The 10,517-nt window shown below is 34.9% G+C and overlaps 1 long non-coding RNA gene across 1 annotated transcript; it reads right to left on the bottom strand.

Moving 5' to 3' along the window:
* Positions 1–3,817: 3,817 nt before the first annotated feature.
* Positions 3,818–5,586, bottom strand: LOC116274571. Its single transcript, XR_004183341.1, has 2 exons — positions 5,036–5,586; positions 3,818–4,001 (listed from the first exon to the last, which is right to left on the bottom strand). It is a non-coding gene; the product is annotated as an uncharacterized LOC116274571 (long non-coding RNA).
* Positions 5,587–10,517: the final 4,931 nt, after the last annotated feature.

Here is a 10,517-nt window from a genome sequence, read left to right as displayed (position 1 = left end):
ATAAGAAAATGATTTGGCTATTGTTTATCTTCTTAATATTATTCATTTAGAAAAATATTTATAACATTGTAAGACAAAAAGCAATCATATTAGAAAGTAATAAATAATGCAATTCATTACAATTTTTACAGAGAGTTTCTTTATCCACTCATTGATTGATCAGCATTTGAGTTGGTTCCATGTTTTTGCAATTGTGAATTGTGCTGATATAAACATGTGTGAAGAAGTATCTTTTACATATAATGCCTTCTTTTCCTCTGTGTAGATACCCAATAGTGAGATTGCTGGATCAAATGATAGTTCTACTTTTAGTTCTTTAAGGAACTTCATACTGTTTTCCATAGTGGTTGTACTAGTTTACATTCCCACCAGCTGTGTAAAAGTGTTCCCTGTTCATCACACCCATGCCAGCATTATTATTTTTTGATTATTATTTTTTTTTTTATTACGGCCATTCTGGCAGGAGTAAAGTGGTATTGCCTTATAGTTTTGGTTTATATTTCCCTGATCATTAGTGATATTGAGCAATTTTTCAAATGTTTGTTGACCATTTGTATGTCTTCTTTTGAGAATTGTCTATTCATGTGTTAGCCCACTTTTTGATGGAAGTTTTGGGTTCTTTTTTTTTTTTTTTTTTGCTAATCTGTTTGAGTTCATTGTAGATTCTGGATATTAGTCCTTTGTCATATGTATAGATTGTGAAGATTTTCTCCCACTTTGTGGGTTGTCTTTTACTCTGCTGACTGTTCCTTTTGCTGTGTAAAAGCTCTTCAGTTTAATTAAGTCCCAGCTATTTATCTTTTTTTTAATTGCATTTTCTTGGTAGGGGGGTGGTTCTTGGTCATGAAATCCGTGCCTAAGCCAACGTCTAGAAGGGTTTTAACAATGTTATCTTCTAGAATTTTTACAGTTTCAGGTCTTAGATTTAAGTCCTGATCAGCTTTATTTTTTAATCCAGAACTTAAAAGACATTTTCTATGTGTGAGGTACATTTCTAAATGTTTTACAAATATTACACCATGCAATCGTAATAACCAGGTATTATTGCCTCTATTTTCAGAGATTATAAAAATGGAAGCACGAAGGGATTTCATACCCTCCCTAAGGTCTCTAACTGAAAAAAAGAAAAAAAATATTAGAATTCAAATACAGGTCATCCTGCTGCTCACTAAAACCCTTGGGCCGTAACATGAAGAAACCTAGCCTGCTGCCATGGTAAGGAACCACAGAGTACCAAATGAGCCACTCCAGCTTTGTTAATGTTTTAATCACTATGTTATGCTGTTTCTAGATGTCTTAAGAAAGCCTTTTTTAATTATCTACTCATGGATGGCAGATGCTCCTTGAACATATTTTCAAAGCCATCTGCATCTTTCCTTCATAACTCATCATAATTTGACTTATGTTTATGTTTACTGTGGTTCTTTCCAACAATTATTTGGGAATTCTAGAAGTGAAGTCACAATCTTCACTACAAACAGGAATTGAATACATATTTTTGAAAAAGAATTTCATAATTGTTAATTAACTTTACGATTTTGAATAAATGCAAATTTACTCAAAAGAATGTTTACCTCTATTTCCTATTATTATCAATTCATCTATCTTTCATAGAAATCCAACTTACATACACCTTAAAATGTATATACTTGGCCAGCTATATTATCCAGCACCATGATGCTTTTATTTCTAGGACCACTCCATATATTTATAGAAAAAAAAGTATATTTGGTTGATTTACTATAACAACCCTTTACTTAAGTTTGAGACACAGAAAACTGTGATTTGTGTCTTTGATGGAATACTATTTTCAACCACAATTATTAAAAATAGGACATTTTTGCATCTAAAAATTACTTGAAATAATAAGAAAAAACAGGTATTACATCTTAAATTTGTCTATCTACCACTGAAACATAGAAATAAATGGAAATCTACGCTTGCCATTAGTACACTTACATATGTTCACAAGAGGTTCAATCTAATCTTAGGATAATTTTTCCAGTAATATTTTATATTTATAGTACATTGAGTTATATTCAAAAGTGTAGTTCAGAAAACTTACTATTAGGATATTTTGTAACTTTATGTTTAAAATAGGTTAACATAGTTTCCTTACATTGGGTCCTCAAAATAATTTACTACCAAATGTAGTAAATTTAGAGCAAGTTGTATAAACATTAGAAGTAGTTCTCAATAAGCAAGTAGAAGTTTCTCATTTTTTTCCTCTGCATTTGCGATAATGTAACAATGTATTTTAAATATATTGTAACATCCATATGCCGGGTACCCTGCTAATGGTTCCAAAATCAATGTCTTTCATATTTTTCTTGTGTAGTTTGTGTGTATAAAACATTGACAGCAATATTTAAAGATAATATTTGTAGTCAAAGTATGGGTCATTAGAAGTTTCAGAAATTTCTTTCCATTTCCTACTCAGACATAAATAATATTTCAATAAATGATCAAAATAAGATAATAAAAATTATAGAAACATCTTACTATGGAAGAAATAAACTAATGTCTAATTTACACTAATATTGTTCCATATTGGAAAAGGGAAAAATAACATGTAACAGTAAGGAGGCATTTTAATGACTATGCATGATTTAGAATTTACCTTCACTGAATTGTGAAAAGCATAAGTAAAATGTAATTCTAAGCCTTGGGTAAAGATGGGAGAAAAAAAAACAGAATAATAGATGTGTATGGTAAAGTACAACAAAAAGAGACAGTTGTTTCTTTGAAATTTTAAAGCAATACTAAGAGCAACTTTATGATTCACCCTCTGGGACAATGAAGTAGATGTAATCTTTCTTACTCCCTCTGTTATGTACAGCTAAAAACACTGGAGCTTAAAAATAATAAATAAATTCAAAGTCTTCTTAAATGTCTTTTAATTATTTAATTAATTTATATATAAATAAATAATAATTTAAAAGACACTTATGACTCTGAAATGTGGAGAGAAGCTGGACCCACTAGAAACTTGGATCTAAAGGAATGACACAGTGATGAGCCCACTGGATTTGTTTTTTTTTCATCATATATGAAAATCCTGAAATTGAAGAAACCAGCAATCTGTAAACATCAATGAAAACAGAGAAATATCCCCCCAAAAAGCCTCCTTTTTTGAAGCAAAAGGGCCAAGAAACAGGTAGCATAGCAGGAGAGACAACTTTTAGAGAATAACATCTTTACCCAGGTAAACAACACAGAAAATATCTATGGCCCAACTTCCATCCTTGAAAAAACAATCAAGTGGGTCACCTACAATTTTACCCTTACAAGGCTATGAGAAGACACTCTGAGTTCATCTTTGTGACAGCGTTAGAAATAAATAATCCAAGGGTTAAAGAAAAAAAATCTTAGATAAAATTTCTGAAAATTACATTAAAGTGAATATAAATGAAAATAAAACATTAACATGTGTTGAATAAAGCTAAAGCAACAAAGAGAGGAAAATCTATGCATATATTAGAATAAAAGTCTCCAATTCAAACTATAAGGTACCATGACAAGTGCCTAGAAAACAAAAAGAGCAAAATAAGTCTAAAGGAAGCATAATTTGCTTTATATGTATTTTCATGTAACTCTATTGTTATGCACCTTGACTATTAAATGCTAATGTCCTGGATGTGATACTGTATTACAGTTTTACAGGATGTTACCATTGAGGAATATTGGGTAAAGGGTATTCTCTCAGTATTACTTCTTATAACTTCTTATAACTTCTACATGTTAGCTCTACAATAATCCCAATTTTTAAAATAAAAATGAATATAGAAAAGAGCAAAATCCCCAGCTACTCAGGTAATTGTCATTATTCAATATTGACTTCCATTTTTATGTTGAAATACAAATTGATTTCTATTTGACTTTTACCACACAGCTGGAAGTGGATCCCACCAACAGAGTTTCCATAAAGTTATCTGTTCTCTTTGGTGTTCATCTTAATTCTTGGGAACATCCTGTTAGGTGTCTTGGGTTCTGTTTACTCCCTTTGGTCCAACATTCATCAGAGACACATTAATAAAACAAAAAAGATGGAATAAATAAATAGGAACTTAGATCATTTCCATATTTGACCAAACAAAACAAACCAAAAGTCTACTTTGAGTAGAAAAGCAAATTACAAAAGAAATTTTCCATAAAATACCACCAGTTAATTTTACATTTAAAATCTATACTCTATATTGGTTTTGACCCATATATTTAGTACAGTTAGTGAAATGCATAGGAAATACAAACATCAGACTTAGACTAGTAGTTTTGTGAGCAGACGGGGGAAGGAAGTTGATGGATTAGGAAATAAATCTGTATATTTAACATTTTTGTTCTCTGAAAAATGGCAGAATTTTCACTTTACTACCTTTTTGAAAACTGATATAAAAATATGTTAGTGTTTATTTATTATTAGTTCCATATATTGGAATCATAAATATTAACTCAAAACTTTTTTTAAAAAGTCCTTAGTATGTTTGTTATTGATGCAGGATTTTTTTTTGGTGCTGCTTTGCCAGCTGGAGGCCAGTGCGACTGGCAATGTGTCCACTCAGGACTTGCTCAGGCCGTGGCTTGCCACAGAGGTACCCTGCTGACTCGGTCCCCCAGACTGTGCCCACCTTGCACTCCAGCATGGATCCCGTGGCCACTATGACTGTGCGCTCAGCCTGCGGTGGGAGTGGGTGTGTGAGCATGTGAGTGCAGGGTCCAGCCGGCCACTCCAAGCTCTGGCATAGGAGTGGGCTCTGTGCAGGACCTGTGACTGGATCAGGCATGTCACAAGCAACTCCCATGGGGGACTCTGGCATCCAGACAAGGGGAACACAGTGGCAACCGAACAGGGATGCCAGTGACCTCGAAGCCCCAAAGTGGGTGTTACAGAATGCTAACAGCCCTTTCAGTCCCACTGCCCCACTCTCGCCCATGACTCCAGGGCTGGCCTGGCACCACTGCTGCTTCCCATCATGTGGGGTGGCTGCTGGGTTCTGGCAGAGGACAGAGAGCCACAGTGTTACAGCCTTTTTTGTACCTGCACTCAATGGGCCTCGAGTTCTTGTCCTGTGTCCAAAAAGAATGAGGTTACACTGACAATTGAAAGGTGAGAAGGGCAGGGAAGAGTTTTACTGAGTGATAGAACAGCTCACAGTGGAGAAGAGACTCGAAGCAGGTGGTCCCTTGACCAAAGGCAGCTAGTCTCCCTCCAAGTATGGCTGAGTCTGAGGCTTTTATGGACTCATAATGGGGGAGTGTGTGTTAATTGTTCTGCGAGTATCCAAGAAAGACACCACTCAAAGGTGGGCATGACAGTGTTAAAAACCAATTAGAGACAGGTAGTATATATAAAATAGGTGAAGGAAGGGGATCAAACTGAGGAAAGCATGCCAAACTGGAAGAGAGGTTCCCAATGTAGTTTAGAGATTCATCCAAGATTCATGGCTTGGTTTTCAGACTTTAAACTGTCTTTGGCTTGAAGGTGGAGTTTCACCAGGGACCCACCTCTATCTGTCTAGGCATTTGATTACCTCCTGCCACTAACATTATTTACTATTTATTATTATTATCTTTATTATATATTAGCCCTTATTATCTTAAAAATTTGAAGCATTTATTAGTGCACACATGATCTGTCTCCATCTGACTGAATTCACCCTCCAGTTTCTTCCCCTACCTTTCTAAACCTTGTTCATTTCTGGATATTAACTTCTAATATGATAAAGAAATAAATTCTTAATTTACATGATAATAGTTTGCTTCCTCTACCTTTATTTATTTTTTTGCTTTACTGTCCAAAACAATTTATTCCATTGCAACTTTTATTAAATCCTCTATTGATAAGAACTGTCCTACAGCTGAAACTTTTTAATGTAGCAACCATTTCTGACACTCCTCTTCCTAAAACATTGGGTTATTAATATTCATCAATATTAATGTTACAGTGAATGTCAACATAAGTGTTCTGGGCTAGACACAGATTATTATTATTTACATTTTAATAACTATTGATCCTTTTTGCCTTAATTTTTATCTGTAGTATGATATGAGGAAAACCAAATGAAAAAATCTCTTATGCAAGTGGTCAGATCCTTCTTACACAAGGGACAAAGAATAAAAAATGAATTGTTCTTTGCTTTTTGAAGACAAAAAGACTATTCTACCTCCTTATTTGCTGAGAGTGCTTCTTGGAAACGTGTAGAGAATAGGTCCTTACTCCAGTCCTTGGTAAGAAAATAGATTTTCCAAAGGGCTAGTAAGTCCAGTATCTCCAGCCAGATTTGTCTCCAAGGTAATGGGCCTCATTTGTCCTTGAAATATAAACAAATATCTTTGGAGTTAAGTAAATTTCCATGGAGTTATTTCACTATGAATACAGCTGCGAATTAACTTGCAAGTCTTGCTATAAGACCAGGATTCCACTTTTTCAGGAAAATGTTTTGGGAAAGCCATGACTGTGCAGACACCCAAAAATATTTTCTCTACACTCAATTTCAAAACAGGAAAACTAAATTTAAGTTTTTTAAAAGAAAAACCTTAGACAAATCAGGTTTCACAGTATTTAACTGAGCAAAAAATGATTGGAGAATTGAGCAGGCCCTTATCCAGAATAGGTTCAAAAAGACTCCAGGGTTTCCACATGGTTGAAGAATTATGAATAGAAAAAGAAAACTGACATACACAAAACAGAAACAGCCAGACTGCTTACTGCTCAGTCTTTGCCTTGTTTGAACACAATTTGAGCCTCTAATCAGCTGAAACATGGTGAGAAAGTTACAATCAAGAGATTGTACAAGAGAAAGTTACAATCTGTTTATACATCCAGTTAAGTTACAGTTCACTAAGTACAGAGAAACCTTCAAGCCAGACTTAAAATACGTAAGGAGGCAGGTGTAGGCTAAACTTAGAATGCTTAAAGGAAGGAATGGAAAATCATCAACTGAGTCTATAACACACGGACACTTACTCTCTTAAAGTTCTTGGCCAGGCCTGAGAATTAAATCGACATGTAAGATAGATAAGAGGAGAAAAACATCCACATTTAATATACAAGTTTACATGACATGGAATCACTCAAAAGGAAATGAAGTTCCAAAGAAGTGGCAAAACCCAAAAGCTTTTATATTATGTGGAGTAAAGAGAGGTAACTGTTGAAAAGTAACTAAATTATGTGGGGAGGATAAAGGAAAAGAGGAATCATTTTAACAAAGTCTTATTGTGCCGAAGTCTCTTGACTATGACTTCCCCTTGAAGAATGTGTTCTCCTAATACAGGAAGCGCATCTTCCACATGGGAGATTTCATCTGTTTTCAAGAAGCAATGAGGAAAATTAGAATGTCCTTCTTGCAGCTGTTGTTTTTCAAATGTCTTTAGTTCAAAATATTTCTTATACCAAAACGGTATATTTTTGCAGGCATATTTGACCACCTTTTATTGTGTATACAAGCACTTTTTGAAGAGATTTCATAACAATAATAATTTTACATGCTTGGAAACATTTGGAAGTAGACTAAGCCTCTTACAAAGTTAACTTGGTGTGCTGGTTTTCGTCTGGTTTCATTCCCATATCTCGGGATGATATCTTGTAATACTTCTTTTCATTCCATTTCCTTTACAGATCCAAGGACGCTACCTGTTTTCATCTCCTTTGCAGGCCTACCTCATTTTGTCCCTTTTCTTAGGGCTCCAATCTCTTCAAAATTTACTACATTGCTAGGGTACAATCTCTCTCACGTCCTGAAAAAAAAAAAAAAAAAATCAAAGATGTTTCACTGATTACTACAAAGATATAAAGAAGGCAGCCGGGCGCAGTGGCTCACACCTGTTATTCCAGCATTTTAGGAGGCCAAGGTGCTATCACCTGAGGTCAGGAGTTCAAGAAAAATAAAAAGAAAGAAGGCAACAATTAAATAAAGAAAGGATATCTAAAGAAATTACACAGTGGATATTGTTTCTGTTTGTTTGCCTATTTGGTTAAGCATTACTTTTTTTTTTTTTGAGACAGAGTCTCGCTCTGTTGCCCAGGCTGGAGTACAGTGCCGCGATCTCGGCTCACTGCAAGCTCCGCCTCCCGGGTTCCCGCCATTCTCCTGCCTCAGCCTCCCGAGTAGCTGGGACTACAGGCGCCGCCACCACGCCCGGCTAATTTTTTGTATTTTTAGTAGAGACGGGATTTCACTGTGTTAGTCAGGACGGTCTTGATCTCCTGACCTCATGATCTGCCCGCCTCAGTCTCCCAAAGTGCTGGGATTACAGGCGTGAGTCACCGCACCCGGTCAGTTAAGCATTACTTAAGCTTCCTTATTCTTATGATCTTGGTGGGGCTGTCAGAATTGGGACCCAAGATTCATGTTTAATGACAATTGAATTCAGCATAATTGCTGAAATGAGAAGTAAGACAAAGATTGAATATGACCAGTGATTTAATTTTTCAATTTATTTGAAATATAAATATATAAAAGTAATATGATAAAGTATGAACATGACCAACAATGCAATTATTTCATTTACCTGCAATATAAATACATAAAAGGAGTATGGCAAAGTATGAATACAGGTCAGGTGTGGGTGGCTCATGTCTGGAATACCAGCACTTTGGGAGGCTGAGGTGGGAGGATTGCTTAAGGCCAGAAGTTTGAGACCAGGTTGGGCAACATAGCAAGACCCTGATCTCCATTAAAAAAAAATTTTTAAATTATGAATATAACCAATGATGTAGTTATTTCTTTTATCTGAAATATATATGTATTTATATGTGTGTGTGTATGAATAATTTTAAAGTTTATTTGCAAACTCAATCTGTAATATTAAATTTTGAGCTAGATATTCTTTAAAATGATATATTTTTAAATTGACTAAAAGACTACATATATAGGCCTTAATGGGCTTTATTTTTGTGCCAGGAATATTTCTGGAAATTAATATAAAATAAAAGTATAGGCATAAGAGTGGTGTGATGTAGAGAGGAGGGAAAGAAGTACACACACCTTTGAACTGGTCCTAGCGTGAGATTTACCTTAGCTGCAAAGAAGTTCCATGCTCAGATACACTCTGCAAGATGTACAACAAGAGAAGAACAGCTGGGCACCCACAAGGACCCAAATTGATACCAACTGAGCAACACACAACTCTAGCAAAAATGCAGCTGATATGCACAGGAAAATTCTAAATAAAATTTACTTTGTAGTTTTAGAACAATTTTAAGTATTTCCATAGAATAGGAAAAAAATCTAATTTTACCAACTAGACTCAAATTAATCTCATAATTTTACATTTTATTCACTATACTAATTAAAGTATCCTAGTTAAAAAAACATAAAAATGTTTATAGATTACCTGACATGCAAAAATGTGCAAAAATTAAAAAACAAACTAGAAACTATCAAAATCTAAAAAGGAATTTTATTTTGTGATTCTTTATGCAGCTCTGGGGTTCTGGATATTTATCAAAATTTTTTACTCCTAGCTTTAAGTCTAATTAAAATTACTGTCTTTATCATTTAATAGATAACTATCTGCCTCTGTCTTTTACTTAAATTGGCTGGAGGAAGCATTTGACAGAAGAACTGGTTGACAGCTTTTCCATTCAATTGAGTGCATTGGCACTGTCATAACTTGAGGTAGCAAAATGTATTGGGTAGCACAAAAACCTCTTTATATGTCCAAGTCCTAGCTAGTGTAGTTGATCAAAATTGCATTTCTATGATGTCAAAACAGCTCCATTCAAAGTGAAAATTTTAATTACATGTAAATTACATCCCTTATGTATTAATAGATACCCATAATTTTAGGACTAAAGGTGTACGGTGAAGCTTGACTTTGCGTTTTGTAGCCACCAAAACTTTCTAACAGCCTTTATATATTTGTAGAAATAGCCACCTGAGTCCATGCCTTCCCAAAGCATAGGCCAGAAAATTACTTTACGTAGTTCATAGGTGTGTGAACTGGCTTCTTTAATCTCGTGAGTGAGTGAGATTTTGAGGCAGAAGCAACAGTGGGAGCTCATTCTGGTAAAAGTGGCAGAGACCCTTCTTTTTCCGTTTTAAAAAATTATTATTTTGTAGAGACAGAATCTCGCTATGTTACCCTGGCTGGTCTTGAACTCCTGGGCTTAAGCCGTCCTCTCACCTTAGCCTCCCAAAGTGCTGGGATTACAGCCATGAACCACTGCCCAGCCGACACGCCTCTTTCAGACACAGCAGTGGCAGAGACAGAAATGGTGCCATTTGGTTCTCAATAGCAATGATGCTCCTGTAGTGGCAATGGGGTATTACTCCCAGCTAGTGAGGCTCTATAATTCTCATGACTTCATGGTGATAACATATATTACATAATATCCTTCAATATTTTTCTTTTTTTGTTAACAAACTAGAATAGGTTTCGTTTCTTATGACTAAGAAATTGATTGACTAGACACAACAAATAAATTTCTCTTATTATACAAAGTAAAAAAGTGGGACTGATTTTATTTTACCCACTTAACAGCCAGGAACAAACAAAATCAGGATTAGGGCCATGTC

The sequence above is a fragment of the Papio anubis genome, chromosome 4 (genome assembly GCF_008728515.1).
Source record: "Papio anubis isolate 15944 chromosome 4, Panubis1.0, whole genome shotgun sequence".
NCBI classification, from domain to species: Eukaryota; Metazoa; Chordata; class Mammalia; order Primates; family Cercopithecidae; genus Papio; species Papio anubis.
This window is presented reverse-complemented; position numbering and strand designations above follow the sequence as displayed.